Genomic DNA, 25,588 nt, shown 5'->3' with positions numbered 1-25,588 from the left:
CCCACTTCTTAGGTAAATTTTATAGACCTTCAGTTACTGTACCTACAATATGCAAGAGCCCTCTTCCTCCTTCTTTAACTAACAGCTGCTAGTTGTGGGGGTTTTTGCTAGACAGACTGTTCTGACTTACACACACCCAGCAGACATAGTTGTATGGCCATATGAGTATGTGAAGTGAAATCAAACTCTGGCCGAAACAGCCAGTTGCTAAAATAGGAGTTAGCCCATAATATTTTAAGTACTACCTTCAATTTTGACTTAAGCTAAAAAATATCAGAAGACAATCTATATTCTACAACTTAATGCTGGCAGTCTTAGAAGAACTGATAATAATATATTAAAAGTTGCACACCAGAAAGATCTGTTTCTTTTGTTTTTGCATTATATATTAAAAGTGTTTGCTCTCTAACCTCAGAGAACCAGCAAAATTCTTAACAGTTACCGTTAGTCCCTCAAAATACATTTAAAGCTTGAATAGCTTGAAATAAGAAATGTGGATATCACACACAAACAAACACGAGACAGAAAGAACCTGTTACAAAACAAAATCTAGTCAGAAAATCTGGGAACTATGGATTTGGGCAATCCAAATTAGGAGAGAAGTTAGGAAAAGGGTGTGTTATAAATACTACCATACCAGGTTTACCTTTTAACACCTATAAAACAGACTACTTATGCTTTGTAAAGAACAAATTGTCTGGAATCAGAATAACCTGGCATCAATAGATACTTAGTAGGAAAGTAAAAAATCTGTCATCTAAAAGAAAAAAACAGTTAATTTTGCAAGTTTGTGAAGAGAAAACACAAAAGTGGCTGAACGAGATTTAGGACTGGCTGAACAACATAGCTCAGTTGAAGACAAAAAGGGTATACTGTCATTTTGTGTGGTGATGGTATGCAGAGACTGTCTCTTGGTAAAATGACACAAAACACATTTTAGGGAGAAGAGAGAGTAAGGGGTATGTGTGACCCAACTGCTTGTTAGTCTGTGGCATGAATTAGCCGACAACCTTTATTCAGAGAAAAGCTGCTGTAAACCAAATATGTTCAAAGGCAAAAGTAAAAAAAGAATTGCAAAATACCCAAAAAAGAATTGCAATCAGAGTGTTCGCTTGCTATACTAATTTGGGTAGCATCTGCTCCTTGTGTTACTTTAAATCCCAGGACAAATACATTTCTGAATGTACATTTCTGAAACCCTTGGGGGCCCTTGCCCTGCCTAAATTTTGTCCCAGGGCCAGGGCTGGGGTGGGATCTCTTATGTGCCTTGGCCTGCTGGCTTTGCAAGGGTTGCTCAGCGGGCCAGCAGTGACAGTAGTCCCCCATTCCCCGGTGGGCTTAGTTTAAAGCCTGGTGGAGCAGGTCAGGCAGTCTGGCTGAGAAGAGCCTCCTCCCCAACGGAGAGAGGTGGAGGCTGTCCCTTCCCAGCAGCTCACTGCCTCTCTCTCCAAAAAGCGGACTGAGGTCATGGAAGCCAAAGTCTTCCTGATGACACCAGCGCCGCAGTCTTTGGTTCACTACCTCGATCCTCCTCTCCCTCCTCAGCCCGTAGACCGAGACTCTGAGCATTGAAGAAAACACCACCTGTGCCCCCAGACCCTTTAGCCCCGCACCCAAATCTCTGTAGCGCCTCATGACTCGGCTAGGAGCACTCCGAGCCCTGTCATTGGTGCTCACATGGATGAGGAGCATGGGATAGTGGTCAGTGGACTATTAATTCTGCTTTCTTTTTTACTCTTTTCCCTTGTAAAATACTATTTTTATCTGTTGTTTATTAATAAAGTCTTTAAAAAAAAGTTTATGTGCCTTCTGTTGCTCTAGAATTTTTCTGACTTTTTTTTAAATTCCAGAGCTTCATATATGTTGATAATTTGTATAAAAATGGGTGAAGGCCTTTTTCAAAATATCTCCATATCTCTTATTCTGTTCTTTTGCGCTTTAAATTTCATCTTTCTGTGCTTTCTTTGGGAAAGTGATGTCCTCAGTTGCTATGACCTGCCCTGTCCAGCAAAGTTGTGCTTTCATAAGAACTGTTTCTATGTAGTTGTATAATCTCTTTCCAGAGCCTGATTATTAATGATTTTATCTAACCAACTCACATGTTGAATAGCTTGAAGGTATTTTTGCTGAAAATTTTCCAGCACTTCGATGTACCAGCAATATAGCTTCCATATGTTTCATTCTATAAAATAAATTGGAAACTATTGCTTTGTGGAACGCATACTGTATTTCCTGTGTGCAATATAAACTTTTCCCCCAAAATATCATCTCCCAACACTGGGGTACATGTATTAAGCAGAGAAACTGATTTTCTGCCCAGGATAGAAGCACCCTGCTTTGATTCCTGCTCAATAATGCAGCAGCTATAATATTATTGTTCAGCATGCTGAAAGCGTCAATTGACTTAATGGATCATTGTTCTCCATTTCACAGGTATTAAGGATCATTTCAGTGGTCTTGATGTTCCACTAATCAAGCTAACATTTAAGGCAATTTTCCCACCTGCTAAGTGCTCCTGATCTCTCTCTTCCTATTTCACAGTATAAGTAGGAAAAGGAAGATGAGCCATTAGATTAGGCTGAAGATCAGGTTCCCCCCCGCTTCTATGTAGCCATAAATCTGGAAAAATATTGTTTTTTTTTCATTCTGCATTTCAAAAACAAGGTATGTATTAAATTTCAGGGCTTGTCCTATGCAAGAAAATATGGTATGTGTTGAGTATTTTGTTAAGATGTAGTGGACCATATTCTTTGCTGGCATAATTCTGTTAATTTCTATGGAGTTATATGCTGTAAAAAAGTTTGCCTACTGTTACTATTACCATCTGCTGAGCATGACATTTTAATTTTGGTAAATATATCCTACTTGGTAATGACAATATTTGATGACATTCACCCAAGATACTTATAAAGTTTTATTCGACTGAATTCAATTTCACTGATCACAAAGTTTGATCTTATATATCCCTTGTTGAGATTTACCTTGCTTTCTTCAGGCTGATAGCTAGTTAATCAAATATTTCACTTCCCCCATTGAACTTAATTATGTGAGAAGGCTGGAATGCATTCAAATAAAGCAAAATTGTTTGCATAAAACCTTAATAAACTCTCTCCTTAGTTACTTTTGCAGAAATATTTAACCTGCTCAGGCTAAAGAGTTCATGCAGGGAGGCTCAAAATCTAATAAAATTCCTAATAGTAAATCTCTAATAGCATTGTCAGCAGCTGCATAGTAACACAGCTAGGCGCCTTGGGCACAGGGGCAGTGGCAGCTTCTGGTTGCTGCCCTGCTGCCAGCACAATCACAATTGCAATCCTGCAGTGCCAGTACCAGCTGGGTTTTTTTCACCCCGCGCCCCAAGTCAGCCCCCAGGACAGTTGCAGCAGCCACCCCAATCTAGTTATGTCACTGATTGGTGGTCATTATTGCAAAGAGATTTATTGTTTAACCACAGCCTACCTGTCTTCACATGAAGATAGCAGTGATATCCTTACACACTCTCACCACAAAATTCTGTTTTATAAATGGTACACATTTTGTGCTAATATTGCCAGACATTCAAACTCTGACAACTTTTTTGATATGCCTGACACTTACTTGCATCAAAACTTTAAGTAGTTAATAACTGTGATAGTACTATAAATGTATACAGCAAATCTAGGTCAGTCAAGTAAAAAACATTCCTTAAGGGCTTAGAACTTATGGCACAAAAGCACACAGTTCAAGATAAGATCAAACATACAGGATAAAGAATGGCTATTACGTCCTGAACATTTCACAGAAAGGATAACATTTTAGAAGTTGCTTGAAGTGCTCTGAGCTGCATGGTGCAGTGTGTGAGAAAACATGGAGTCAGGATTGTGTAAAGCAGAAAAATAGGCTAATGAAGAGAGAAGGCTGCGGGGACCATAAAGAGCAGAAGTTGGTTAAGAGGCGATGATGCCATAGGTACTTTTAAGGTGTGCTCTTCTTCAACAACCCTTTGCAGTCACGGATGATTGTCTTCCAGGATTCTTATCTGTGTGTCCAAAGATGGTTGATGAGGCCTATCTGAGATTGAGAGACTCTACTACAGCTCGGACATTTGTTTCTGTGCAGGGTAGGTGGAGTAGGTGGGGTAGGTGGCAGTGGATTCCTGATTCAGTCCGTAACACGCTGTTTCTGCCACTCCCACTTTTCCATCTCTCGTTGTTCTTGTGAGGTTTTAAAGTACTGAGATGCCTTGCAGCAGACTCCACCTCCGCCTGGGGTGGTCCTGGGAAACAGTCTCCCACAAGTTGACATCAATGCTACATTTTTTAAAGTTGGCCTTGAGGACATCCCTGGAGTACTTTCTCTGCTCTACTCTTGTGTGTATGCCTTGGTTGGCCTGGAAGAATAAAGCTTGCTTCAGGAGTCTGGAGTCAGATGAAGATTCATAGATTGTTAGGGGCTGGAAGGGACCTTGCAGATCATCGGGTCTAGCCCCCCTGCCCTAGGCAGGAAGACAGCTGGGGTTAAGTGACTCCAGTGAGGTGACTGTCCAGTCTCCTCTTGAAAATCTCCAGGGTAGGTGACTGTACCACTTCTGGAGGGAGTTTATTCCACAGTCAAAGGAGTTTTTCCTGGTATTAAGCCTGAAGCGGCCTTCCAGGAGTTTGTATCCATTGGTCCTGGTCTTCCCCAGGGGTGCCCGAGTGAACAGTTGTTCTCCCAGCTCCTGATGCATCCCTCTGATATAGTGGTAAGCTGCTATCAAGTCCCCTCTCAACCTACTTTCCTTTAGGCTAAAAAGGCCCAGGTCCCTCAGCCTTTCCTAATGAACAATCTCCAGCTCCAGATCCATGGTGACACTCTGGAGAACCTTGGATATTTTCCATACCTTACCTTGGAAGCCATCTTTCTCAGAAGGCTGACATTGACAAAGAAATCCAACATCACCTCAAATGTGCAAGTGCAGCCATTGTACACCTGAAGAATTGGGTGTTCAAAGATCACGACAACAAATCTGAAACCAAGCTCATGGTTTATCAGGCAGTCATGATCCCCACCTTGCTGTATGGAGCTGACACGTTGACAACTTACAAGAGACATCTAAAGTTGTTGGGGTAGTACCAGCAATACTGCCTGTGGAAGATCCTCCAAATCCAGTGGGAAGAGAGGTGCACCAATGTTAGCATTCTCCTGCAAGCAAACAGCATGAGTATTGAGGTGATGATCATCTGACATCAACTTCACTGGGCTGGCCATGTTATCCGGATGACCAGGTCTCTTGCCACCTGCACGTGGGAGATGAGGTAGATGTCATATACCTAGACTTACAAAAGGCTTTTGATCTAGTATCCCACGATATCTTTGTGGAAAAACTGGAAGATTGTGGGCTCAGCTGCTCGACGGTTCAGTGGGTGGGAAACTGGATACAGGGCAGGATGCAGAAAGTTCTCATGAATGGATCTGTGTCGTCCTGGTGCGAAGTGGCCAGTGGTGTCCCTCAGGGGTCCATGCTTGGGCCGCTGCTTTTCAACATCTTTATCAATGCTTTGGATAGGGGAGTGAAAAGCTCACCGGCCAAGTCTGCAGATGACACCAAGTTATGGGGCAGTGTGGTCACATCAGAAGATAGGTTGCAGATACAGGCAGACCTGGGTAGGCTCAAGAGCTGGGTATACCGGAACCAGATGAAGTTTAACACTTCCAAGTGCAAGGTGCTCCACCTGGGGGCAAACAACTCTCAACATACATACAGGCTCGGTGGTGACAGCTTGACTTGCGCCACAACTGAAAGGGACCTAAGGGTAACGATGGACTATCTCATGAATATGAGGCATCAGTGTGAGGCAGTGGTCAGCAGGGCAAATAACACGCTGGCATGCATCAACCACTGCATCTTCTGTAAAACTAAGGAAGTGATACTCCTGCTACACTCAGCACTGGTGAGACCACAGCTGGAGTACTGAGTCCAGTTCTGGGTGTCGCGATCATGCGGGTTGGGTCTTTTCTGGACCCTCTCAAGTTTTTCCACATCCTTATTGAAGTGCGGCAATAGAGATATATTCCTGGCATTTTTCCTGCAATTGGTGAGCAGTGAAGATCATGTCAGTTGTGCCTCTTGATGCCCTAAACCCACACCAGGATTCCAGGAGAAGCTCTTCAGCAAGTGGAAAGAGATGGTGCATGGTTCTCACAATGATCTCTCCTGTGGTGGACAGCAAGGTGATCCCTCTGTAGTTTCCAGAGTTGGACTTCTCTCCTTTCTTGAAGACTGTCACAATCGTGGCATCCCTGAGGTCATCTGAGATTTCCTCATCATTCCACATCCTTAAGATGAGGGCACAAAGCTGTGATGTGAGCCTCTCTCCCTCTGCTTGAAGATTTCCATGGGGATTCCACATGTTCCACATCTGACTGGGTGTTGTGGGATGGAGTTGAGAACACTCTCATCAACAACAGAATCTTGACTGAGAAAGTCTTCAAAATCCTCCTTCCAACAGGCATTGAAGACTCCCCTTTCCTTGATCAGGTCTCTTCCATCCTTAGGTCTCAAGGGGGTTGGTCCCTGAGTGCTCAGATCACAGATAGCTTTGGTGGCATTGAAGAAACTGCGTATATCATGGACATCAGTGAGATGCTGAACCCCCTTAGCCTCATCTTCTCACCATTTGTTCTTCATATCACAGGTCCTCCTTGGACCTCTGCCTTAGCTTGTTTGAGATTCAATTTCTTTTGCTTGAAATTGGTGTCATTTTGTCAAGCACAAAAGGCCTTGTGCTTGTGATTGAACAACTCTTGGATCTCATGTTCATTCTCATCAAACCATTTATGATGTTTCCTGGTTGAGAATCCAAGAATCTCTTCACAGCCATTGATGATGGTGGCACTGAAGGCACTCCACATGCTGCCATCATTCTCCCATTGTGGTTCATTAGAATTCACCAGTTTTTTGCTAAGGTACTGGTGGAAGAGGTCTTATTTGTTTGGGTCCTTGAGTCCTTCCAGGTTGATCTTCCATAGGCATTGCTTCTGCTGCAGCTGTTGTTTTGGAGCCAGTTTGAGTGACATAACCAAGGGCATAAGTCAGTGATCAGTCCAGTAATCATCAGCTTTTAGCATAGCTTGGGTGATGCAGACATCTTTGTGATCCCAAGCATGGACAATGATATGGTCAACCAGGTGCCAATGCTTAGATTCTGGGTGTTGCCAGCTTGTCTTGTGCTTGTTTTTCTGATGGAACAGGGTGTTGGTGATGGTGAATCTATGTTCTGTGCATTTGGTCAAGAGGATGATGCCACTGGAGTTGATTTTTCCTACTCCTCCAATTGCCAATTGTTTCATTCAAGAGGTTAGAGTCACTTCTGACTCTGGTGTTCCAACTCTAAGGTGCTATGTGCTCTGTAATGTCCTCCACACACCATGGTGGCATAGAAATATACAGTAAGAACAAGTGAGCCAAGGAGGAGGAAGTGACTCAATGACAGTAAATACTGACAGCTAGAAGAAGCTGGAAGACTGAGAGAAGGAGATAGGTAGGATTTGAATTGGTACATCTCATAGCAGTGCAGTGAACAGATATTTTTTTTCCAGAGGACACAACATGGCTTTATTTGTGCAGGAACAAATAAAGCCAGAATGTTGAAACATCTTAGCTGTCTCTCCTTTTGGGCTTTGAATGTTAAACAGCATCGTAAGTGGAACAACTCTTTCAGTTATGCAAAATCAGAAACTAAGAATGTTGTAAAAAACAGATGAACAAAAACAAGCCTACTAAAGCAATACAAAACAAAACAAAGGAAAAATAAGCCTGACAGCACACTAGATTCTTGATGAATATTAAAGAGGCAGTAGTTCTCAGCTGGACATTCTTTAAATCACAGTGAGAAAGCACTAACTGTAATGAGGCTAAGTGATTCAACTAAAAATAAAAATCTGTTATATATTCCAACAGCATTTGGACTATACTATACTATTTGGACTGAAAGTACACATTAACAACCTTCCCCCCTGGGTCCAAAGGCACTTTTAACCTAAAAAAACCCACGTCATATATATAAGACATTTTTTTCAAAAGTATACACAAAAATCTACAGAAACAACAAAGCAGTTCATGCTACACTGGACAAAAATGCTGACTCATAACTATCTAGGCTTAGAAAATGAACTACCAGTAATCTGTGAAAGATTAGTAGCAGGGATGAAAGGTGCAGGAGGGCAAGTGGGAAAGAAAGTTCAGAACTCCCATATTAATTCTACTTCAAACCAAAGACATATAAAGCTAGTAACCAAGTTCACATCAAAAATGAAACAGATTTGTACAAAATCAAATGCACAAATTCAAACCTGAGGAGATAACATGCAAAGGAAAACCTATGTAGTGGTCACTTACTTCGTCCCTCCTTGTCCTCTTTGTCAATGAGCATTTCCCTTGCTTCAGTTTCTTCTCAACCACTGAGTCAAAGCACATATCAGATTCTGAGGAAGGAGGGATGGAAAATGGGATGTGGAAAGTGTATTTGGACAGCACATTTGAAAAGTTCAGATAATTATTTTCACTTAGACTGTTTCTTACACATTAAAATAGCTCTTGCTGGCATCCAAGGCAAAAAGGCCAGCATCTGGGTAGCTCCACTTAGCAAAGGTGAACTGCAGGACCAAATCCTTGATCACCCACTCATAGTGCAATAGCACAAATTTACTGAGACAATCTGCTTTAGTGTGTTGATGTGTGCATTTTAATCAGTTACTTCCTTATTGCAGTGTCAGAGCATTGTCAGTGCCTCACCACCTCTGCCTTTAGCTCTATGTTCCAGCTTGCTGGTGATGTTTCAGATATTGTGCCTTCTACTTGTTTGCAACGGCTTGAAGTGCTAATCTGAAGGATTCCTGGGGTAATCAATTGCCTGTGGATGCAGGGGACTGAAACTGATGACCAAGGATCCAGGTTTTGCTTTCACTGTGGAAAAATGCGGATTACCCCCTTTAAAGGAGAAAAACAGAGATTTTTCTCTTTTTAAGGAGAATATCACAGATTTTCTTCTTTCAAGAAGAAAAATGTGTGACATGGAAGGTTTTCCCTTGCAGGCTGGCAGAGTTCCAGTCTGCAAGGGGTTGCTTGGGACTCTGGGGCGTAGGATGCAGGGGGCACCACATACATGTGCTTGTGCGTACACATGCACATAGCCAGCAATACAGCCAGGAGGGCAGCTCCCCCAGCTGCCTGCAGATAAATCTGTGGGGGAAAGACATAGGCAATATGGTGGGGGCAGATTGAGGCCCCCATGGTGAGGGAGGGAGTGGGGCAGGGCTGGTGGCTGGGATTGGGGGTGCTGCCCAGCTAGGGCGGTGCCTGGGGTTGGGGTGAGAATGTGCAACCATGAAACCCCACTGGGGGAGTGGGATGGAGCCATGGCTGGCTTGTCTGGGAGCCAGTGGTGGGGGCCACTCCCCACTGGTATGTGTATTCCAAAGGAGGAGGAGATGGGGGAGGCACATGCTCCCCCAGATTTATGCATGGGGCAGGGGAAGATACGGGCTGGCTGCTGTGGGGTCAAGGCTCTCTATCCTGTTGCATTCCCTCTGGCAGCCCAGTGGTCAGTACCCAACGTGGGCGGGTGGAGAGGCTAGGTGCTGCTTGGTGAAGAGGCCAGCTGTGCTGCTATGATGAGGAACCCCCTGCCTGCCCAGCATCAGTGGAAGGCACAACCCCAGGTGCTGCTGGGTAAGCAGGGGTCACCGCACCATTGCAGTGCAGTTGGCAGGAGGCCCTTAAAGGCAGCAGCACTGAGCCTCTCTGCCCTCCCACACTGGGTCCTGCGCGCTGGCCTATGGAAGCCCCTGGGGGGAGGGCAGCAGGGCGGGGAGACCTGAGCCCACAGAAGGCAGCCCGCATCCTCCCCCACCACGGACTCCACTCATCTTTGTTCTGGCCATGCTGCCCGTTGGGGGGACTGGGCTCTGCACTTTGCTTCAGCCACAGCAGCCACCCCCTCCCTCCCCCCGTGCATGGCAGCTGGGGCTCAGACACTGTGGGGGCAGGCAGGGTGCTACAGACCATGCACCTCCCATCTGGAAGCCTCCTCGAGCATGGCTGTAGGGGGTGGGAGGCTGTGAGTGAGGAGCACTGGTGGGGACGGGGGACTGGAGGTCAGGAGTGAGAGGCACCATCAGGGCTGGAGGTGTGTGATTTGGAAGTGAGGGGCAATGGCATGGGCAGGGCCAGGACCCTGATGTATCAGGGTTGCTCAGTACCACAAAGCAGCAGGGGCAGGGGGGAGAACTCACGTCCTGGTGAGCAAAGGGGGAGCTCTGATTTTCTATGATAAAAAAACCAAAATCAAATGCCAAAATATATACGTATTTAGAATTTATGTTATTATAAAGATTATGGCACTGGTAAGCTTCCAAACTGCTTTAAAATTATAAATATATAAATAAAACATTGGGTGCAACTAATACCTATATATATAGTGACATTTCATTTTAATCATGGAAAAACGTGAATTTTGGGGGTTTTAGTCAGAGTATTTTGGATTTGTGGTTTTTCTCAGAGAATTTGAGATTTTTAAAGAGAAAAAACCAGGATCCCTACTGACGAACCAGGAGGCTCCTTCCAGTCCTGTATTTCTGGGTCAGACAACACGCAAGCTTGGGTTTTTTAATCCAGATCCAACAGAGATTTGGATATGGATCAAGAATGTTGGCTTAGGCTCCATTTTATGTTTTACTCTACCAGAAAAAAAAATTAAATATGCATAGTATTACCATATTGTAACTGTTTGGGGAATATGTCTATATTCATAGATGAGGTCTATCCCAGAAATGTGCCTCAGGAGCCCCCCAGCCTTAAGCAGTAACTCTGCTCAGACCCAGCTGGCTTGGATAAATGTGTGGGATTCAAAGTCTGGATCTGATTAACACAATTTAGTGACTGACCAAAAAGGAGACTCAGCCAGGACTATGACATTTAGAGAAAAAGGCTTTAAAATTATGTTTAGTAATATCATACAAACTAAACATTTCACTTTTTCATACATTTTTCAAGTGATCTTTATTTGATTATATGTACGGGCCTGAATACTTTTAGCTTTTGTAACACAGTTAATCCTTCAGTATTAAAAAATGAGACAAACAACACTGAACTCTTCCCTTTGTCTGAATCCCTGCCAGGGAATTTCTCAGCAGTTCAAATAAGAGGTGGGGGAATATTGAGATATAGAGGAGCAAACTCAGAGCAGCTATAATGGTACAGAATAATGGTCAAAAGGTGACTCAAAAATTCAAGAGCCCTGTTGACTATTAGTTGTTTCTAACATGCTTGAAAGCTTAGAAAAAACAAACTAATACAGTTCAAGTAGTTTATTGATTAGGATGGTAAAAACTATAACCAATCAGTGACAGAAAATCATTTGCAGTCATGTGGTCCTACAGCACTCAAAATGAAACAAGCTCAGCACCTTCTTTCAGACACCTGGGGCCAGATTCTACTCCATCAATTAAGTACCCAGGTGGAGTTAAGCACTTTTATGTTTATACCTACTTGTTTACAATGCAGAAATCTATAGAATTAGCTAATCCTCATTTGTTTATCTCAAAAGCAGCAGGATAAGATGACCAAAGGACCAGATATACAAGTTATTACTACTGGTATCCATCTTGCAATTCTTAAAAATTAAAACCTAAAAGTACAAGACACATTATCTGGCTATCGAAGGAAAACCCTTATTGTTTATTAATGCGTGACAAACAAATCATTTAAAGTTTGGTTTAATCCTTATTATGGGTCAAGCATCATGGGAGTTTGGTTCACTAATTAGCAGAACATAGAAACAGCTTTACCATTATAAATATACAGAGACCAAAGGAAAAGGGCGAGCCTTTTTCTGGAGTATTTCTTTGTAATATCATTGGGTATTTTTACACATCCTCCAAGAGGTGTCCGGGGGGAGGAGGGGGGTACTTTAATTAGCAAGCCGCACTAATTAAAAGCACCCGAGCATCATGTGTAGCAGCATCCCCTGCACTGAAAAATGCCGGCGGGGCTCTTTGAACTAAAGTTCATCAAACAAGCTTTAGTTTAAAGCACCCCGCCACCATTTTTCAGCACAGGGACGCTAATACACTAGTCTGCTGAAGCGTGTTTATTTCCGATTAATCGAGTCTGCTCTCCAGTGCACACTGGATTTTCAGCACATTGGAGTCAGCTCCCTGCCCATCTATAGGAGCCCATTATTGTGTTCTATTCAGGATAAAATAATATATAAAGATACTTAAAATGTTTAAGAGCTCTAGTAGTGCATCTGTGTGTGGGTATGTATGGGTGGTGAGAGAACTTGAGATACCTCCACAGAGGTCAGCTTCATAGCTGATGAACTGCAGAGTGAATGATATCTTGTTGCTACAGCAAACAGAAATGAGAAATTCTGGAGGAATACATCTCAGTTACCCAAGAAGGAAAAACATAATTCAGGTAAGTAGCATTTCAGTTTACCTGCTTTGTTCAGGGCAATCAACACTGATTTTGGACTATGACCCTACTTGTATTATGAAAATAACATCTTTAAACATGGTCATGACCAAAAAATGTTAGCCTAGTTCCTTTTCTACCTACTAGACTTCTAAACTGATATAGCTGTTTTTCCCAAAAATATGGATCTCACTTTAGGAGGTTAATTCTATTCCACCCAAGAAGGCATATAGCACTCCCATTCTGATACAGGACAGTAGCTGTGTGTACACATCTATATTGCATATGGAATAATTTAGTACGACTCCAGAAGGCAATTCAGAGACCATAAGTTTCCTTTCTGATAAATCCTTTTTTTCCCATTTCTGGTTGGTTATCTGCTTGGTTCTAATATTACCATACAAGATCTTTGCACGATCAAGGTAAGAACTTGTCTCTTTCATTAATCTGTAAACACTATGCTCACCTTTATTTCTGGATAACTAATCATAATACAGTTTTAAATTAAATTTCAAATGATAAACATGTAAATTTTGCAGGCTTTAAAGATAAAAAAATCATGAATATCAAGAAAATTTTCACTAGCAAAGTACTATTTTAAATACTGAATTTCAACTTTTATCTGTGAGCTGTTCATAGATTTAAATGTGAACTGCCTGGCTCTTTTCTCTGACATTTATTGTCTATTAAATTTATGGTTGTTCTTGGGAATACTGATTAAAGAAATAAACAAAGCATCATCTCTATTGTAAGCCACAGATAGGTTTTTGTTAGATTCTTGTTGCTAAGTAACAATAGCTATTAATAAAAAAATTCAGTTCAGAAAAGAAACAATAACCAAGTATGAGTAGTTCAAGAAGAATATTGTAAAGTGACACAAAGCAATAGAGTTGGCATAAGAAAAAGAAGTAATACTATATGTCTTACATCTGTTTGGATATAGATTCCAGGGAAATACAAATAAGGAACTACAGATACAAAACCAACTTTTGCATAAATCTGATATGCCATGGGAATTTTCAGGGTGTAAATAACAAAATTTAGAGCTAGACGCTCCAGTGCACTATGCGAATCAAAGGGAGCAAAACATGGAATTCCCTGAACATGCCAAAAAAGGCAACAATTGAGTATGTCAGCTGATAATGCCCTCCTGCAGGAGGCCTCAGAAGGAATGGTAGTAGGAAATAAAATGGGAAAGTTACAAGTGGTTGTCAATATTGAATTCCATCTGATTACATTGACTAGGGACAGACATTACACATAAACCGACTTAAGTGATGAGAGACTGGTTTAAACCTGTAACAGAACGGATGTTCAGTGCACATAAACCAGTTTGAAAATGGCTGAAACTGGTTTGAGATAAACCTGGTTGAATGTAGTATCAGAGTTAACTGATTTGGCTTAAACTGATTTATGCAATGTCTGTCCCAGACCCCTTGCTGGTTTAAAATAAACCAGAGTCCCTCAGCATCCCAGCATGCTCTTGGGCTGGATGGGGCTCTCTGCTCCACAGCAGGGCTGGCCCCTCTCCCCTGTGTCTACCTGGCTTCTCCGTGTTAAATAGAGATTATTCCCCCCTCTGCTTTACCCAATGTGGACACCTTGGCATTAGCTAGCAGACCACATGCTGGCTACAGTCTGTGGGAGAGACAAAGGCAGACAGGCTTTTTGGAGCTAATCAACAGGTAGCTTAATGTCCTTCCTTGGAAACACTGTTTGAGAAGAGCTGTTTGCTCCCCTCCTTCCCTCTTGCCACTCTCTGCTAAGCACAAATTCCACCCCCGCCTTGAGAGGTGTCTGTGCATTAGCTAGCAGACCACATACTGGGTCTGTGTGAATCAACAGATAGCTGGTAATGTCCAAGGGCCAAGTGCAGAGACCCAGTCTGGCAGTGCCAGAACAAGGGGCACAGAACTAAAGGATGTGGTGTAGGACTGAGGGGCTCTGATTCGGCTGTACGGGCCCCTGATCCAGCTGTGTGGGGCCAAGGGAGGTGGCATGAGGTCCAATCTAGCAATGAGCCAAGCAGAGGTGGTACAGGGCCTGATACAGCCCACAAATGGGCCCCATGAAACTCATCCAGCCCACTGCACCAAAAAGTTGAGATCTGCTGTTACAGACTATTGCACTTTCAGATACGATAAAGTGAGCTCAAGCTCATGACAGTTTATGCTATACATCTTTGATTTAGTTAGTTTAAAAGGTGCAAATCTATCCTGCCTTCTGCCATAAAACATTAGAATATTAAATAGCAAGAGAGGACTATTTAATTCTCAAAGTATCACTATAAGGTAGGGGACCTTACTACTCCAGTTCAAAGGTAGGAAACATGAAACAACAATATCAATGGGAGTCTTATGATTTTGGGCACTAGGTAATTTCTAAAATTACTACATTTTCATCTGTGCGAATTTATTAATTAGAAAGCAGTATATTTACAGAGTCGAATATATTTATTTCTATTTAACTGTTCGAGCTCAAAACTGTTTTCACTTGTAATTATGCTTTGGGGTAAGGAAATGTTTAACTTAGTCAAATACATTCATAATTTAGAAGAAATATGCAATGAAAATAAAATGTATTTTAACCACATAGGTGATACAATGTCAGGTGAACCAAATTTTCTTTTTCACATACGAGAATTCTTTTAATTAACTTACTTTGCTATTGGGCAGCATTAAGAATATTGCAATAAACACAAATGTGTGCAGCATGTAATTTTCAGATGCGTGGCATGGAAGACTTTCTTTCCCTTTCCCCTACAATGAAACTTTTGGATGAGATGAACTTGACAGAATCTCTTAATTTTTCTCCTTGTAACAGGGCACCCAAAACCTTGTTACTTGGAAGAGAGGGAGCAGAGCTAAACAGCTGCGGGGAGGTGTGCAGCAGAGCAGTAAGCCTGCAGATTACTTAATTGAGGTCAGAAGAGAAAGGCAGATAACTGGAAGGGGGTGGAATCAGAAGGCGACATAAGCCTAACCCCTGTGTAGAATTCCATTCTGCCCTAGATCCTAAAGGGAAAAGGAAAGATAGGAGGAGAGTCCCATGGAAAGTTATGTTGTTTATATGTTGTTTCAGTATTGCGTTTGTGTTTAGCCCTGAGGCATAGGAGTGGCTTGCAGGGAGAAGGGAGGTCAATGTGAGCACCTGGGGAAGGCACTGAGAGTTTGTAGTTAGCTTAGATCAAGAGACTACAGGCCTCTCAGAGTGAGGCGTAAGCACATGGGTACTGGCTTAGGCTAGGGACAGAAGTTACACATAAACTGGTTTAAGTGATCAGAAACTGGTTTAAACCTGTGACAGAACATAAGTTCAGTGCACATAAACCAGTTTCAAAATGGTCAAAACTGGTTTAAGATAAACCTGGTTGAATGTAGTATCACACTTAACTGATTTGGGTCAAACCAGTTTATGCAATATCTGTCCCAGACCCCTTCCTGGTTTAAGTTAAATCACAGTCCCCCAGCATCCCAGATGCTTTGCAGCCCTGGGCTGAGCTGCATTGTTGTCTGCTCCAGAGAGCAGGCTTGGCCCTGCCCCTCTGCTCTCTAGCCAGAGCAGTGGTGGGGGCATGGCCAGATGCTGGCCTGCCATGCCCCCCTGAGGTGACGGGGGCAGGGAGGAGGGTTATTTCCCTCTTTCTTCCCTCTTTCCCCCCAGGGGATGCCAGCTGGTATCTGCCTGGCCAGAAGTGTAGCAGCCCCTGTCAGGCATTCCCCCCTGCCCCCTCCAGCCCTTGCCTGGAGCAGCGGCAGAGGGGTGGGGGGGGGGGGAGGAAGTGGCCAATTGCCTCCAGCAAACAGGGACAGAGTGGGGTTTAATTTCCCCTCCACTTGTCTCACCCGCATGGCACTAGCCAGGGGCAGAGCCAGCTGAGAATGCAGCTGGGGGAGCAGCTTCTGCCTGGTGGCTGCTTCTACCTGCTAGACAGCAGGGCCTGTGCTGGCCCTGGCCCTGGCCCTCACAGCCATGCACAGCAGAGGCTCAGACCAGAGCCCTACACCTGAAGCCACTGGACACTGAGCTGGGCATGCCCTGCTCACTCTTCCCCTACCTGGCGGTTGGGTCACAGCCCAGCCCCATGTACCAGGCACCAAGCACTACCTGAAGCTTTCCTGCCACTGGAGCTGTCACCGTGCCATCAGGGGATGCCTGCTCTGGACTTACCGATAGGCACCACATGTGCCAGATAGGCAGACAGCAGTGGCAGCAAAACCATAGGGGTAGCACCCTTCATCTGGTACATGGGGCTATGTTGCACCTTTGGCTCCCCCCCACCCTGCCACCTCCACCTCAGGAGTGGCCAGATGCCCTCCCAGCATGGCCCTGTTAAGGCGAAGGGGTCAGAGAGCGGGTTAATTGCTCCCTCCATCCCCTCTCCCCCTGTGGATTGCAGCTGCAGTTTGCCAGCCCTGGCTGCACCTCTGCAGCTTGCCTACAGCCAGGCAGGGAAGAAGTTAATTCTTCCCTCTGTCCCCTCTCTCACCCTGGGGACTGCCGAGGTTTGGCCCCCACCTCTGTGGCTTGCCAGGAGCATTTAACTTCAGACTAAAAAGTGAATTTACATATTGCTATAAACACAGACACTGAAATATTATGTCAAATAAATGTGATTAAAAATGTACTTTGCAAGCAATTCCCATACAATTCCTGTTGGCAAAGACCTAGCAGTCTCATCAGGTACAGTCATCAGAATCATGCCCTTTAACTGATACTGGAGCTACACAATAGACCTGTAGCAGGGGAGGGGCACCAGACTGCTTAAACTGGTTTATGTGACATAAGAAAGCAGGGAGCAACATTTACATTTCAAAGTGAGCCATAGACACTTGGTTAACATATGTGAAAACTGGGAACCCTGTAAGAAAGAACCATAAGTAATGATGGATGTAGCCAAATGTATTAAATGTTACACTGCTATAACAGATGTATTTTTGTTAAAATGTTTAAATAGGTCGTAAGAACAAAGCAGCCTTATCAGACCATAAACTAAAGTACAGAGGTAACAAATTAGTGTAAATGGGAAGGAAAATAAAATAAGGGAGTCCTCCCTTTTGGTCCGTTTTGCTTTCTCAAGGATATACATTTTAACTAATAGACACTGTTCTGGTCCACAAGAGACCTGGTTTAATCCAATTCTGAAAGTTTCAGTAAAACAAAGAAATTTTAAATAAAACCAATGAAGGCTAATTTATTAAAACATTAAGATTAGGTTTACCAGCTATCTATAAATAGGTATAGTCTAAGGGGAAATTTGGGAACTTCTATGCGACACCTGGTGAACTGTTTGCCTGTGGGACTGTTTGAAGGACCTCAAGCTGTGGATGGAGACTGTGAGCCTGGCCAGCTTCACTTTGTGGCAGTCAACACCTGTTCTGTAAGATTATGCTTTTCCTCAGCTGTTAATTTTGCTTTGTCAATTAATCAATAAAACTTCTCACAATGGTTGGAATGACCAATGAATCCATTTGATTTCTTTTTCCTCCCCCTTTCCCCGTCTGCCCCTATTCAAAATTTGTTAATACTCCATATTTTATTTTGAAAATGCTGATCATCATTCAGATCAGTATCCTGGAAGCAAACTGTAAAACTGGAACTGAGGCTCAAAGAAAGCAATAGTTGGAATGTACCAAGTAACCTGCATTTGCCTTTGATCTGAGAACTGTACTTGATTGTTAGTGTTGCAGCTCAAGAATAATTCAACAAACTGTGATTTTTTTTTTGTTTTCATATAGAATGCTACAGTAGGCTACCTTTGCTTACACATAAATGTCTTAATATAGTATGCAATATCATAATGATCTTATCTTAGATATTAGAAAATTAGTTTTAATTGGAAGCTTCAAAATATCTTTTCCCTGCTCCTTATGGCTTTTGGGAAAAGGGGAGACAAGGCAACCTAACAAAACAAGGTCTGAAAATTTTTTGTTTTCATGAAAGCTTAAATGCTTTATGAAAAAAAAAAAAAATCAAACCTTGACTCAAAAAAGACAAAGTCTAAATCATGCTGGGAGGCTTCGTCCCTTTGATAGTCAAGTTTAAATACTACTTAAATCAATAGTGATCAAAAGCAATTATCATTAGACTTTTTTTCAAAGATCTTTCTGAAAGGTACAGATAATTCTAGCTATCAATTTGTGAAGAGGTGTTCAGAGTACAAAAGTTACCCAGCTGTATAATTTTGAATGTAAACTTGTTGACCAAAGAATCTACCTCTGGGGAAACCCAAGCTACTGAAAGAGTAACTAATTATGGTATTTTTTCACATATAATGTGCCCCAGAATATACTGCACAACTTGTTTTTTGAATGGCAGAATGAAGAAAAGATGTTTCCAGAGCTATGGCTGAATCGAGCAGGGACAGAACCTAATCTTCAGTTGACTCACCCTCCCGTTCCTGCCTTAACTAAAGCTGAAACCCTAGCTGCTGCGGAAGACTGGTCTCTATGGGTAGATCTATGATTCTGAAAAGAGCCAAACTTGTTTCCAGAGCTGTGAAATAGGATGAGAAAGACCAAGATATCAAAACCTCAGCTTCCCAACTTAATACAAACACCCCAGTTTTGGGGGGCTTCTTTTTGATGGGGGGAGGGGGGAAGAGACGTATTGTGAGAAAAAAATAGTATAGAAACCCTTTTCTTTTAATTTCCACAAAACTTTTTTTGCATTTCTTTAAGATTCCCACATAACATTTTATGGCCTGTGAATTGCTTATAGGCTACTTCCCACTCACATTCAATATTCACAAGTCAATATCTGAATATGCAGTCATCACCTAAGTTATGTTTTCTGTTCCTTGACTGGTTAATCTAATATCATGAACAGAAAATGTGGGTGAGTAAATCTGCAGTATTTCAGAACTTCCAGGAAAAATGGAAATGCCTGTGCGAAGCACATTTAGGGAATATTGAGGAACCCTTTTTGGTTCCTTCTTCTAGAAGGCATTTTTTTGGTTGTATAAACTACCACACTTTAAACATAGTAAAAGAAGGCAACTTAAATTGTATTTATAAACAGCTACTTTTTGTCTGTTGTATAGTCTTGGCAGTGTCAATCCAAAATGGCTGCACAAACAATTAGGTTTCACAGCAATACAGTTTTTGCCCTGAACACCCAGACAACAAAACTTTACTTCAAGGTTATTCAAATGTAATTGCCTTAGAATTCAAATGACATATTTATGAAAAAGTTATTTTCATCATCGTTCAGTTTAAATTCAGAAGGTTGTCAAAATGTTGGAACATGTAAACCGGAATCTGAACAGGTATCTGGACTGTTTGGTATAAAGCACCACAAAACAACAAAATATAGTACTGCAGCTTGAATTGAGGTAAATGTCACCTTTTGCTTTTGTTGACTAATTCTGCAAGAATGAAGAAGCTCAGATCCCTGCCATTTGTGTTTGATTTATTGGGAATATAAGAATACCTTTTTAAATAAATTGTATTTTCTAGTGAATGTAGTAACATACCACATTTTTGCCTTATTATAACAGAACACTAGCTGTGCTCTGGTTATTGTTGAGAAATATTTTCTGTTTTAAAGTCTGAATATTAGAAGTGCTCTAAAAGCCATTAGAGTATGTGTGTGTACACAATTATGTGGTGCCTTGTGAGATGGAAAACAGGGCAGCCCCCCACATTTCTTAGCCTACTGTTTTGTGCTAAAATGAGCTTCAGACTATGACAGTTATGACATGAGATCAATGTGTGACTCAAATAGCTAAACTGACTTCTGTAAGACAAGAAACTATATACCCACAACTGTTCCTCATAAACTTCAACTCTATGCATGAATATTAAGATACTATGAGTTACCTTCTCATTAGTTAATTATAAAGAAAGCCAGATGTGTAGGACACCTTATCCTGCAGTCCCTCCTGTCTATATGCACAGCATTATAATTATTCTTTGCATGTTTGTAGCATTAGTTTGCCTAATTAGCTAACCCTGGTGGACTAGACTGTAAAAATGTAATGTTCCCCTAAGAATATTTCTGAAGTACAATATGCCCTTGCCAACTGCTCTTCAACATGATGAAAAACAAATACCTTAGATAAAAGACCTAGGTCCCAGAAGGCAGAGTTATATTTCTTACTCCCACTGTTCCTGCAGACAGACTATTCTTTACTTTATCTGTTAAAAATTGTGCTGAGCCATGCTCAAAGTGCTAAAAGCCTACCTATTTAATAGAATCATAGAAAATTAGAGTTGGAAGGGACTTCAGGAAGTTACCTAGTCCAGGCCCCTGCTCAAAGCAGGACTAGTTCCAACTAGATCTTTCCAGCCAGGGCTTTCTCAAGCTGGGCTTTAAAAACCTCAAAGGATGGACAGTCCACCACCTCTCTGGGTAACCTATTCCAGTGCTTCACCACCCTCCTAGTGAAAGAGTTTTTCCTAATATCCAACATAAACTTCCCTTGCTGCAACTTGAAACCATTGCTCCTATTTCTGTCATCTGCCACCACTGAGAACAGTTTAGTTCCATCTTCTTCAGGTAGTTAAAGGATGCTATTAAATCCCCTCTCAGTCTTCTCTTCTCCAAATTAAATGCGCCCAGTTCCCTCAGCCTCTCCTCAGAAGTCATGTTCCCCAGCTCCCTAACCATTTTCATTGTCCTCTGCTGAACTCTCTAATTTGTCCACATCCTTTCTGTAGTTGGGACCTAAAAACTGGACACAGTACTCCAGGTGTGGTCTCACCAGTGCTGAATAGAGGGGAATACTTGCTTCCCTCCATCTGCTGGCAATGCTCCTACCAATGTAGCCCAGTATGCCATTAGCTTTCTTGGCAACAAGAGCACACTGTTGGCTCATATTCAGCTTATTCTTCACTTTGACCACCAGGTTTTTTCCTGCAGAGTTGTTGCCTAGCCAATTAGTCCCCATCCTGTACTGGCGCATGGGATTATTCTGTTCTAACTGCAGGACTTTGCACTTGTCCTTATTGAATCTCATGAGATTTCCTTTGGTCCAATCCTACAATTTTCTAGGTCACTCTGAATGCTCCCTTCAGTGGGGAGAAAAAGAAGAAAGTGGAGAGAAAAAATCTACTACTCCCCCCAGCTTGATGTCATTTGCACACTTGCTAAGGGTACACTCTATGCCATTGTCTAGGTCATTGAAGAAGATATTGAACAAAACCAGTCTCAGAACTGACCCCTGGAACACTCTACTTGATATCGGCTATCAACTAGACATTGAGCCATTGACTACTACCCTCTGAGCCTGATGGGCCAGCCAGTTTTCTATCCACTTTACAGTCCCTTCATTCAACTGATATTTTCTTAGCTTGCCTGTGAGAATGTCGTGGGAGACCATATCAAAAGTCTTGCTAAAGTCAAGGTATATCATGTCCACTGCTTTCCCTACATCCGCAGAGCCTGTGGATAAGATGCATCATCTCATCATAGAAGGCAATCAGGTCAGTCAGGCATGACTTGCCCTTGGTGAATCCATGTTGACTGTTCCTGATCACCTTCTCCCCCAAGTGTTTAGAAATGGATTCCTTGAGGACCTGCTCCATGACTTTTCCAGGGACTGAGGTGAAGCTGACTGGTCTTTAGTTCCCTGGATCCTCATGCTTCCCTTTCTTAAAGATGGGCACTATATTTGCCTTTTTCCAACCACCTGGGACCCCGCTCTGATTGCCATGAGTTTTCAAAGATAATGGTCAGCAGCTCTGCAATCACATCAGTTAACTCCCACAGCACCCTTGGATGCATTGCATCCAGCTCCACAGACGTGGGCATACCCAGCTTTTCTAAATACACCTTAACCTGTTTTTGTACCACTAAGGGCTGCTTACCCTCTCCCCAAACTGTGCTGCCCAGTGCAGTAGTCATGGAGCTGACCTTGCCTGCGAAGACTGAGGTAAAAAAGGCATTGAGCATTTTGGCCTTTTCCTCATCATGTCACTGGTTTGCTTCCCCCATTCAGTAAGGGACCCATACTTCCCCTGATCCTTCTCTTGCTGCCAATATACTTGAAGAAACTCTTCTTGTTACCCTTTACATCCCTTGTTGGTGCAACTCCAATTATGCTTTGGCCTTCCTGACTTCATCCCTGCATGCCTGAACAATATTTTATACTCTTCCCTAATCATCTGTCCAAGCTTCCACTTCTTGCAAGCTTCCTTTTTGTGTTTAAGCTCAGCGAAGAGTTCTCTGCTAAGCCAAGCTGGTCGCTTGCCATATTTACTATTCTTCCTGCATGTTGGTATGGTTTGTCCCTGTGCCCTCAGTAAGGTTTCTTTAAAATACTACCAGCTCTCCTGGACTCCTTTCTCCCTCAGACTGACCTCCCAGGGGATCCCACCCATCAGTTCCCTGCGGGAGTCGAAGTCTGCTTTCCTAAAGCCCAGGGTCCATACTTTGCTGCTCTCCTTCCTTCCTTTTCTCAGCATCCTGAACTCGATCATCTTGTGGTCACTGCTGCCTAAGTTGCCATCAACTTCTACATTGCTCACTAATTCTTCCCTGTTTGCGAGCAGTAGGTCAAGATCATGGCCCCTAGCTGATCTCTCTAGGCATTTCCTGGATTACCTGCGCACTGCTGTATTGCCCTCCCAGCAGATGTCAGGGTGACTGAAGTCAGTACCATAGGAAGGAAGTTTGGCACCCAGGGCAAGCCCGCAGAGGCAGCCTGCCCTCACCCCATGCACAGATCCGGGGGCCACATGCCTCCCCCAGGCTTGCCTGAGAGTGCACCCAGCAGTGGGAGCCGCCTTCTCCCTGTCCCCGCGTCCCACAGACGAGCTGCTTGTGGCTCCATCCCGCACCCCACCCCGGCTGGGCAGCACCTGTTGACGCCCCTTCGCTTCAGTACCCAGGGAGGTTGCCCCGCTCACCTCCCCCCTTTGCTATGGTACTGACTGAAGTCCCCCATGAGAACCAGGGCCTGTGATCTGGAAACTGCTGCTAGTTATCTGAAGAAAGCCCCATTTACCTCATCCTCCTGGTCTACTGGTCTAAAGCAGACAGCCACCACAACTTCTTCTTGCTGGGGATGACTATTTCTTTTTGCTGCCAGAGGTATTAAGCTTCCAGCTTCCACCTTTCTAGGAGTCCCTGCCCTCTTCTTTTTCTAGCATCACCTCTGGCAGTACTTCCTCCACAGTTCTAGACGTTTCCTCCAGCATGGACTCGATGAAGCCCTCACGACGGAGGATGCTTCAGAGCCTTGCTGCCTGCTCCTGTAGTTCCCTTGCCTTCTCCCTGATGGACACCACCAGAAGGCAGCGCTCCCATTGCAGGCACCCCCCGCCTAGCTGGCACCGTACAGAACCTGCGAGCTTCAGTCTGCACAGCACCAAACCAGGATCTGGGTGGAAGCCTTGACAGTGCGCAGTCGTCCTGCCTGGACAGACACCACACAGGTGCGAGCAGAGGAAGAGCTGAAAGTGGCAGTGGCTCTGGGACTTCTAGGAATTGTAAAATGTTAGTTTCAGGGGAAAGCAAAGAGATTTGTGTGTGTGTGTGTGTTATATATATATATATTCTGTAAAACAGTTTGGGTTGCTTAATAATTACAGGAAAAACCTACATTAAAAAAACAGAGGCAGTTGGTGCTCACTAAATATTTTGTGTTATCTTTGTTCAATACATGCCTAATCTTATTCACCATGCACTACTAAACCCCTGCTCTGGAGAGGAAAATATTAACTTTTTCCTAAGATTTTCTCTGGAGTTCAATACTCCTCTATTCTCCCGGTAACTAGATGTGGATGGTGCCATGAGGCCTGGATCCGAGTGGTCAACTGGCGGCTTCGGAGTTGGTGCTACCAGGCAGGCCTCTGGTTTCTTGACAACAACCCGCATTTTTGCGCAGGGGCAAGCTTGGGTGGGATGGGCTTCACCTCTCCCCTAAAGGCAAGCGTGTCTTCTCTTCCAGGTTGGCTGATCTTGTACGGCATGCTTTAAATTAGCTTCGCTGGGGGATGGGGCCATAGGGGGACACGAGGACACTTCCGAGCCATGACAGGTGATGAGCACAAGAAGTACCCAGGTAAGTGACAGGGGTCCAGATAGTCCTGGGATCAGGGGGGAGGTGCATGCACCCATAGGAGGCCTTAAATCCCTCTACACCAATGCTCGTAGTATGGGGAACAAGCAGGAGGAACTTGCCCTCCTGCTAGCTAACACAAACCTGGACATAGTGAGGCTCACTGAAACCTGGTGGGATTCAAGCCGTGATTGGGCGGTAAACATCAAGGGCTACAGACTGTTCAGGAAGGATCGAATGGGGAGGAAAGGCGGGGGTGTGACGCTCTAAGTCAAAGAGCAATACACATCCTCAACAAACAGCACTGGGTCAGAGGAGGGGCAGACTGAAGTGCTCTGGGTCAGAATACAAGGGGGTCAGGGGGAAAGGGACTTAACGGTGGGCGTCTACTATCAACCAACCAACCAGGGGGAAGAGCTGGACCAGGAATTCTCAGGTCAGCTTGTGGAGGCAGTTAGGTCAAGGTATGTAGTCATCATGGGTGACCTAAACTACCCAGACATCCGCTGGGAAGAGCAGTCAGCCAGGTCTGACTGTTCACATAGGTTCCTAGCCAAGATACAGGACCTCCACCTAACCCAGGAGGTACACAGTCCCACCAGGGGAAAGGCCTTGCTGGACCTGGTCCTGGCCACAGGCGATGACCCGGTGAGGGGACTGCAGGTTCTCGACCACCTGGGTGATAGTGGTCATCGCCTACTGCAATTCATCATCCAGCGCAGGGTGTCAAAGGCCTGTAGCAAGGCAGCAGCCCTTGACTTCAGGAGCGCTGATTTCAACAAGTTAAGCAAATTGGTCGGGGAGGCACTGATGTCCTGGACGGTAGGGGAGTTGGGAGTCCAAGACAAGTGGTTGTTCCTTAAGGAGATAATCCTCTGAGCCCAAAGGGTGACAGTCCCAACGTGAGTCAAAGGGGACAAGAGTGCTTAAAAGCCCCCATGGCTCACCAAAGGCATTCAGGAATGTTTGAAAGCTAAAAAGGAGGCAGACACCCAATGGAAGGGAGGGGCCATCACCAAAGAGGATTATACCTCCATTGCTTGAGATGTAGGGGGACTGTTAGGAAGGCTAAGGCGGAGACAGAACTAGGACTAGTGACCAGGATCAAAGGTAACAAGAAGTCTTTTTTTAAATATATAGGGATTAAA

The 25,588-nt window shown here is 43.7% G+C and overlaps 1 protein-coding gene across 1 annotated transcript in view; it reads right to left on the bottom strand.

Annotated features, from left to right (window-relative positions):
- PRLR (prolactin receptor) overlaps positions 1-8,432 on the bottom strand; it is a 230,990-nt gene extending 222,558 nt beyond the window's left edge. The window contains exon 1 of the mRNA XM_059725229.1: positions 8,360-8,432. The gene's annotated coding sequence lies outside the window, so the exon portion shown is untranslated. The remainder of the gene's footprint in view (positions 1-8,359) is intronic.
- Between the last annotated feature and the right edge of the window lie 17,156 nt (positions 8,433-25,588).

The sequence above is a fragment of the Alligator mississippiensis genome, chromosome 3 (assembly GCF_030867095.1).
Source record: "Alligator mississippiensis isolate rAllMis1 chromosome 3, rAllMis1, whole genome shotgun sequence".
NCBI lineage: Eukaryota > Metazoa > Chordata > Crocodylia > Alligatoridae > Alligator > Alligator mississippiensis.
Note: the sequence above shows the minus strand (reverse complement) of the source record. Positions and strands in the feature narration are given on the sequence as shown.